Source organism: Cucurbita maxima, unplaced genomic scaffold (genome assembly GCF_002738345.1).
Source record: "Cucurbita maxima cultivar Rimu unplaced genomic scaffold, Cmax_1.0 Cma_Scf00076, whole genome shotgun sequence".
In the NCBI taxonomy this organism is placed as follows: Eukaryota; Viridiplantae; Streptophyta; class Magnoliopsida; order Cucurbitales; family Cucurbitaceae; genus Cucurbita; species Cucurbita maxima.
The window spans coordinates 29,677-37,884 of NW_019272092.1; positions in this window are offsets into that span (position 1 = coordinate 29,677).

The following is an 8,208-nucleotide window of genomic DNA, read 5'->3' on the forward strand; positions in this document are numbered from 1 at the left end:
CTACCTCTTCTAGTTCCTGTAATTGCCACCAAAGCTCCACGAGCTACTTTCAAATTCCCTCCTTCCAAAATGATGCGATAACCACTCGCATCCAAAACGCCAAGTGAAATAAAATTTTTCTTCAAGTCAGGGACATACCTCACATCTTTGAGTTTTCGTATAGCCCCATCAAACATCTTGATTTGTACTGAGCCGATTCCCATTAACTTACAAGTACTATCATTTCCCATATAGACAACTCCACCATTGAACTCTTTGAAGTCCAAAAACATCTCTTTGTTGGGACACATATGATAGGAGCACCCAGAATCAAGAATTCATTCACTGGTTTGGCTGACTGATAGGGAGATTGTCAAGGCATCATCTGTATCAGTGTCGTCATCTCTAACCACATTGGACTTCGACCCCTTCTCTTTTAAGATCGAACAATATTTTTTCCAATGGCCTTTCTGTCGACAATATGCACACTCATTTTTATCAAGTTTTCTCCAATTATCAGATCTACCTCTCGACTTTAATCGAGACTCTCCACATTCGTTCTTTTTCCAATTGGAAGTCCTTTCATGAGCAGTGAGAACATTTGAACTAGAGCTTTGATACGTCTCCTTTTCCTTCTTTCGCATCTCATTGTTTATTAAGGCATTTGAAACATCTTCAAAATCAATATTAGTGATTCCATGTAGTAGGGTCGTTACTAAAAACTCGTAGGATTCCGGCAAAGAGTTTAATAACAACAACGCCTTGTCCTTGTCATCAATCTTAACATCAATATTGAGCAAATCAGTGATGATTTTGTTAAAATCATCCAAATGCTCAGCCATTGAGATGCCTTCCTTGTAATCAAAACGGAAGAGTTTCTTCTTCAAATAGAGTTTATTTTCCACACTCTTCTTCATATATTTCGCTTCAAGCTTGTCCCATAATTCTTTCGCCATGGTAACCTTCATAAATGGATATTTCTGATCCTTGCCAAGACAGGATCGAATAATTCCACAGGCTTGCCGATTTAATTTCGTCCATTCTGCTTCTGTCATGTCTTCAGGCATTTCCTCTTGGAGAGAGACATCGAGGTCTTGCATGACCAACAAATCGCTAACTTCGCCTCGCCAAACACCAAAATTATTGGTTCCATCAAATTTCTCTACTTCGAGATTGGAACTCCACACTCTCGATCCACGTCGTGATGGTTCTGTCATTTGCAATAATTAATCTGGATGAAACTCAAAACCACAATTCTTGAAAATTGATTTTCAAGAGAATAAACATGATTGTGAGCACGTCTAATGGTCGATGAGGCCCAAGCTTTCACAATACCCCAAAATACCACAACTTGGCTCTGATACCACTTGTTGTGCGCCGAAAGCGGAATAAATGTACTCAAAACACCAAATTTACTCAAGGCATACAATATTGCACACAAAGCTTGATGATTTCAACAACAGAAAGAATGGCATTATATAGCCTTCTGCTAAACCTAAATATAAACTAACAGACTTTCAAATATTAGCTAAGACCTTGAGAATAGGTCTTGGTCCTAGAGAATAGGGCTTATGACAGTGCTTAACACCTCTTTGACCTCATAGTTCTCGAGCAGCACTTTTTACCTTGACTAATAGTCAAAAAACAATTAAAAACTAAAGGTAGAAATCCAAAATAAACAGACACGACTGGATGCCTTTAGATGATCCACACTGTTACCACATAGTTCTCGAGCAATGCTTCTATAACACCTGTTTATCAACAGCTCGATTCACATGAGTTACCACTAACATAGATATTTTGCTTAACCTATGCCAAATTGCTAAGTTGTAAGATAATGACTTTTTTAAGTTTATTCTGCATAAAGTTATGTAAAAGAAACTCGATTTTCTTTATTAGGAGCTAACGATCTATAATGTGCATAAAATCTATGCCCAATTAGCTCAGTTGTAAGATTGTAGTGTTAAAAACGTGAAGGTCGTAGGTTCGACAATAACATAGGCCAAGTTTTATTAATTCTTAATAATATCTTTTCATGATACGGGGTTACAACAGTACGAACTTTAAACCAATGATACGGCTGTTCACAATTTTTCTTTAGATCTGAGTCGTTCGATATGTTCTTGTATGAAGGATGAAATTCGAGGATTTTTTAGAGTCCTTTCAGGAACAAGAAGGAGGTAAATGAACTTATTTTGGCCGTTCGATATGTTCTTTTACGAAAGATGAAATTCGAGGATTTCTTAGGGTCTTTTCACGAACAATAAGGTAAATGAACTCACTTTGAAGGCCAGATTCAGTATTGCGACTCTCACGAGAGAAAAATTTTCGGCAAGCCACGTGTCAACTTGCGGGAGGGAAAGCGTGTAAGACAACCTAAGGGACACGTATTGACGATTGGGTGGAATAACGCATCAGGCGCATTGTCAGGAGAGAAAATCTATGGCCTATTAGCTCAGTTTGATAGAGCGTCGTGCTAATAACGCAAAGCTCGCAGGTTTGACACCTGCATGGGCCAATTTCATTCATTTTTAATTATATCTTTTCATGATAAGAGTTAAAACACTACAAACTTTAGAAGATAATGACATTTTTAAGTTTATTATGCATAAAGTTATGTAAACGAAACTCGATTGGCTGGATTAGGAGCTAACAATCTATAATGTGTATAAAATCTATGCCCTATTAGCTCAATTGTAAGATTGTCGTGTTAAAAACGTGAAGGTCGTAGGTTCGAAAATTACATAGGCCAAGTTTTATTAATTCTTAATAATATCTTTTCAAGATACGGGGTTACAATAGTACGAACTTTAAACCAATGATACGACCGTTCACAATTTTTCTTTAGATCTGAGTCGTTCGATATGTTCTTCAATGAAGGATGAAATTTGCGGATTTCTGAGAGTTCTTTCAGGAACAAGAAGGAGGTAAATGAACTTATTTTGGGCGTTCGATATGTTCTTTTACGAAAAAAGAAATTCGGGGATTTCTCAGAGTCTTTTCAAGAACAAGGAGGTAAATGAACTCACTTTGAAGGCCAGATTCAGTATTGCGACTCTCATGAGAGAAAATTTTTCAGCAAGCCACGTGTCAACTTGTGGGAAGGAAAGCGCGTGAGACCGCCGGCAAGCCACGTGTCAACTTGCGGGAGGGAAAGCATGTCAGACAGCCTGAGGGACACGTATTGATGATTGGGTGGACTAACGCGTCAGGCGCATTGTCAGGAGAGAAAATCTATGGCCTATTAGCTCAATTGGTTAGAGCGTCGTGCTAATAAAGCGAAGCTCGTAGGTTTGACACTTCCATGTGCCAATTTCATTCATTTTTAACTATATCTTTTTCATGATACGAGTTAAAGCACTACGAACTTTAGAAGGTAATTACTTTTTTAAGTTTATTATGCATAAAGTTATGTAAACGAAACTAGATTGGCTGGATTAGGAGCTAATGATCTATAATATGCATAAAACTTATGCCCTATTAGCTTAGTTGTAAGATTGTCGTGTTAAAAACGTGGAGGTCGTAGGTTCGACAATTACGTAGGCCAAGTTTTATTTATTCTTAATAATATCTTTTTATGATACAGTGTTACAACAGTACGAACTTTAAACCGATGATACGGCCGTTCACAAGTTTTCTTTAGATCTGAGTCGTTCGATATGTTCTTCAATGAAGGATGAAATTCGAGGATTTCTGAGAGTCCTTTCAGGAACAAGAAGGAGGTAAATGAACTTATTTTGGGCGTTCGATATGTTCTGTTACGAAAGATGAAATTCGAGGATTTCTCAGAGTCTTTTCACGAACAAGGAGGTAAATGAACTCATTTTGCAGATCAGATTCAGTATTGCGACTCTCATAAGAGAAAATTTTTTGGCAAGCCACGTGTCAACTTGCGGGAGGGAAAGCGTGTCTAACAGCCTGAGAGACACGTATTGACGATTGGGTGGAATAATGCATCAGGCGCATTGTCAGGAGAGAAAATTTTCCACGTGTGAACTTGTGGAATGGAAAGCGCGTCAGATAGCCAGCAAGTCATGTGTCAACTTGCAGGAGGGAAAGCGGCCACATGTCAACTTGCGGGAGGGAAAGTGTGTTACATGTCAACTTGCGGGAGGGAAAGCGGCCACGTGTCAACTTGCGGGAGGGAAAGCGTGTCATGTGTCAACTTGCTGGAGGGAAAGCGTGTCAGACAGGCTGAGGGACACGTATTGATGATTAGGTGGAATAACGCGTCAGGCGCGTTGTAAAGTGACGCGACTCCACTTGATATGCGACACGCGATAGCTCTTCCGACCCATGCCCACGTCTAAACAAGTTTGACTAGAAGGATGTTCAACTCGATCCGTATGGTGCCACGCTTCAATGTAAAGAATTTCACTTTCCAGCACGCACCTCTTGTTTTGAACCCACGACTTATCAGTAGCTTTCCTCTCTTTCTCCATAATTCTTCAATTCTTTTCACAAGCTTAGAAATTACTTTCCCATTCTCTTCCTTCTCTAATTTGAGATATAAAGAACTCTCACTCAGCTCAGCCCTTCCTTCCCTAAGATTTCAATCTCTATTTCTAAAAGCTCTCTTTTCTTTTTCAATCTCTACTTTCTCCTTCAAAATGCGCTCGTTCAGCGATTTCAACGTCTGCAACTAAGACTTCTCCATAGATTTATCCACGGCAGATTTTGGTTGTTGCTCTAAATCTCTATTCTCTTTTTGATGATCCAGAAGTTTCTTTGGCTCGTTTTCCGATCGCGTGTTCAATCCAGATTCCTTCTTCGATTTTCTCATCTCCAATATTGCGATTTTGCAGAATTCGCTGTGTATCCCCTCATTTCCAACGGTTTCCACCGCCTCACAACTACCGCCATCGTCTTTTTCAACGTCATGTTCTTACGCTTTCAGATCTTCATTTTGAGCCATCAATTTGAGACCTAAGTCCTTCGTTTGTTGTGTCACCAAGGCTAGGTTGATTGTTTCTTTCACCTTTTTATCGGCTCGACAATCTTTTGCAAAATGCCCCTCTACCACAATTGTAACATTTGTCGGAGTTACAATTGTTTGCATAATGCATATTTGTGACATTTGTAGCACTGAATGGTGGAGTAAATTGATCGGCCGCCTCTTCCTCGATTGGGTTCTCTTCCATGCCAATTTGCTTGGCTCGGCTGTCCCTTCTTCTTATATTATCCTTCATGACTACTTCCTTGAGCACCATGACCATTTTTACTAATTTCACGGTCAAAACCTCTACCTTCAAAATTTTGAGAGTAGAGTACCTTTTAATCTTTGATTGATGCCTTGGTTTGAAGTGCTTGATCAAGTGTTTCCTTCTTCTTTTTCTTACGTTGCTCGTGGTCTCGAGAAAATCGGCTAGCTCGTCGACTGTTAATGTTGCCAGGTCCTTTGACTCTTCTATCGCGCATACAACATTCTCAAAGTTGTTGGTTAATGACCTAAAAATCTTCTCCATAACCCGCGTCTTGGCTAACATTTCTCCATTTCGATTGAGTTGGAATACCACTGTTTGTACATGCGTGATGTAGTCAGATACACTCACTGACTCCTTCATCTTCATGCTCTCCAACTTGCCACGAAGAGTTTGGAAACGACTTGCTTGACTCGGTCAATTTCTTTGATCACTTTTTCTAAAGTTTCTGACGTTCTTTTGAAGTAGTTGCATTGGCAAGCTTCTCAAAGCCCGACTCGTCAACGGCTCGGAACAACGTGTATAGTGTCGTTTTATCCTTTGATCGCACCTCTTTTAACGTCTTGTTTTGTGTCGCTCTATAACCCGTGGCATCTTTTGGTTCTTCTAACCCTTCTTAGACCACCTCCCATGCATCTTGAGAACCGAGAAAAGTTTTCATATGAATGCTCCAATTCTCGTAGTTTGTCTTCACTAGTCGCAGTAGCGGCATTTGACCCACATTCGCCATTGGCTTGATATAATTTTGTTAACGAAAACTCATAAATTTGTGAAATAAGTTCCACACACACTGACGATAAAAGGAGACAAAGATAACAAATGTATTTATAAGGTTTTCTAAAACTAAATATAGACATAACAATGTCACTATTCCTAACCCTTAAAAAGTCATTATTCCTATAAAGATTCTTGGCCTTTCATCTTCAAAACTCTTGGTAGTGTGTTCCTTATGATATTATGCTGGTCTTTTCCCTTCATGGTATTTGGTAGTGTGAGTGTGCACAAGCTCGACGAGGAAAACCCATAGAGTACTCTTATACCAACCCACCTGGTGATCAATGTGCACATTCATGAGTTGTGTGTAGGGAAGTACAACATATTCAACTCTTCTTGGACTAAAAAGCAAAGCCCAAGCCCATGCCACAATGTATTTATGAAAGAATAGGTCCCACTATATTACATGTGATTCATATTCCGACCCTAATAGTGGGATTACTTACTGAGTATTTATTAAAGTACTCAAACCACATGCTACTCTTATTTTAAAGTAAAGGTAAGATACCTATTTACGAACGACAACGTTGCGTTCAAGGCCAAGAAACCAAAGTTAGGGTAGTTGCATTCATGTTATTTTTAGTGATCCTTAGGTTAAATCAGGGCATCATTTTATTTTTATTGTCATCTGTTTTCCACTATGTTGTTCATAACAATATTGTTTTAATGAGTTCATTATGAACATTTAAGTCCATAGCATCATTTATGAAATGCAGTAAATGAATTATTTCATGCATAGCAGTAATGTCATGTATGCTGTGACGATATTGTTTAATAGAAAAATAGAGTAGTTGGTAATAAGAACCATGAATAAAAAGGGATAAAATATGTGTCCTCTGACCAGTGTAGATATTTTTTACGGATTATCTAGAAAGTTCAATCTCAATATCACAGTGATTCTGAAGCTCTCAATGTTAGTTTTAGCTTCCCCTGTAAAGTTGAAAGTTTAGGCAATAGTTTGGAACAACAATTGAGCTCCCAATAGTAGGCAATAAGCATTTAGATTTTGGGTCTCCTTCTCTGAGATTTCTTCAAAATTCAAGAGCAATTCTACATCATTTCTCTTCAAACTTGTTCTTACAATGCTGAAAGTGCCAAGAAATCATTCCCCCAATCCAATTCGTCGATACACAAGAATACGTCAAGCAAGGACGATCCCAATTGCACCTCCAAGGAATGTTTCAATAGATGACATCGAAGAGAAATAACCTCAAGAACAAGCCAAATTCAAGAAAATTTATTTTTGGCTCAAATTAGGGGTAAGTTTCAAAATTCTATCTACAATCCTTTTCCTTCAAATTAAGGATTTCTTTAGCTTCAGAGCAATGAGCATAAAGTTTTCTCTTTCCATGCTTTCCTAAATACTCTATCAAAACGCGATTCATTAAGATAAATGTACTAGGAGCATTAGTTAACCCAAAAGGCATAACAAGTCCTTCATACAATCCAACCTTAGTTTTGAATGCTCTTTTTCATTCATCTCGTATATGCCTTCTAATTTAATGATATTCAGATTTCAAATCAATCTTTGTAAATAGATATGAGCCATGCAATTCATCAAGCATATGGTCTAGCCTAGGAATAGGATGTCGATATTTTACAGTGATTTTGTTGATGGCTCAAGAATCCATGAACATGGACTCAAGGCTTAAAATCATTTTTCATGACACGTACTGACAAAGAAAAAAATTGATAAAAATGGAACAAGATTCGAAAAATAAGAACAAAAACTCGTAACACATAGAACTGGCGTGACAAAGAAAAAAATGATAAAAATTGGAACGAGATTTGAAAACTAAGGACAACAAGTCATAACGCATGGAACTGATTGCTCGAGACGACCCTCCTCTGTGACCTTAACTAACAATTAGTGATCCCCCAGAAAGGAAAAGTAATATATAGTGCAACTAAATAAGTAACCTACTTGCCACAAATTTTTCTCAAGGTTATAGAAAGTTCAAGTGTAGATTATATGTAATGACCCTAGTTTTTTAGGGACCTAGAGTGACTAGAATATGTATGATGTAAATGCTTTATGCGAAAATATTTTTTACATTATGTTTTTGTATCGAAGGTACCCCTAAAAAGAACTCAACATTATTATTAGGGTGGCTAGATTAAGGCTACATAACAATGTTCGGAATCACGAACCTCCATAATTATATGACATTGTCCACTTTGGTTGAAGGGTTAAATTTTTCCACATACTAAAATGGAATGATTCATTACCATTGCTAAAAAGAGAGCTTGAACC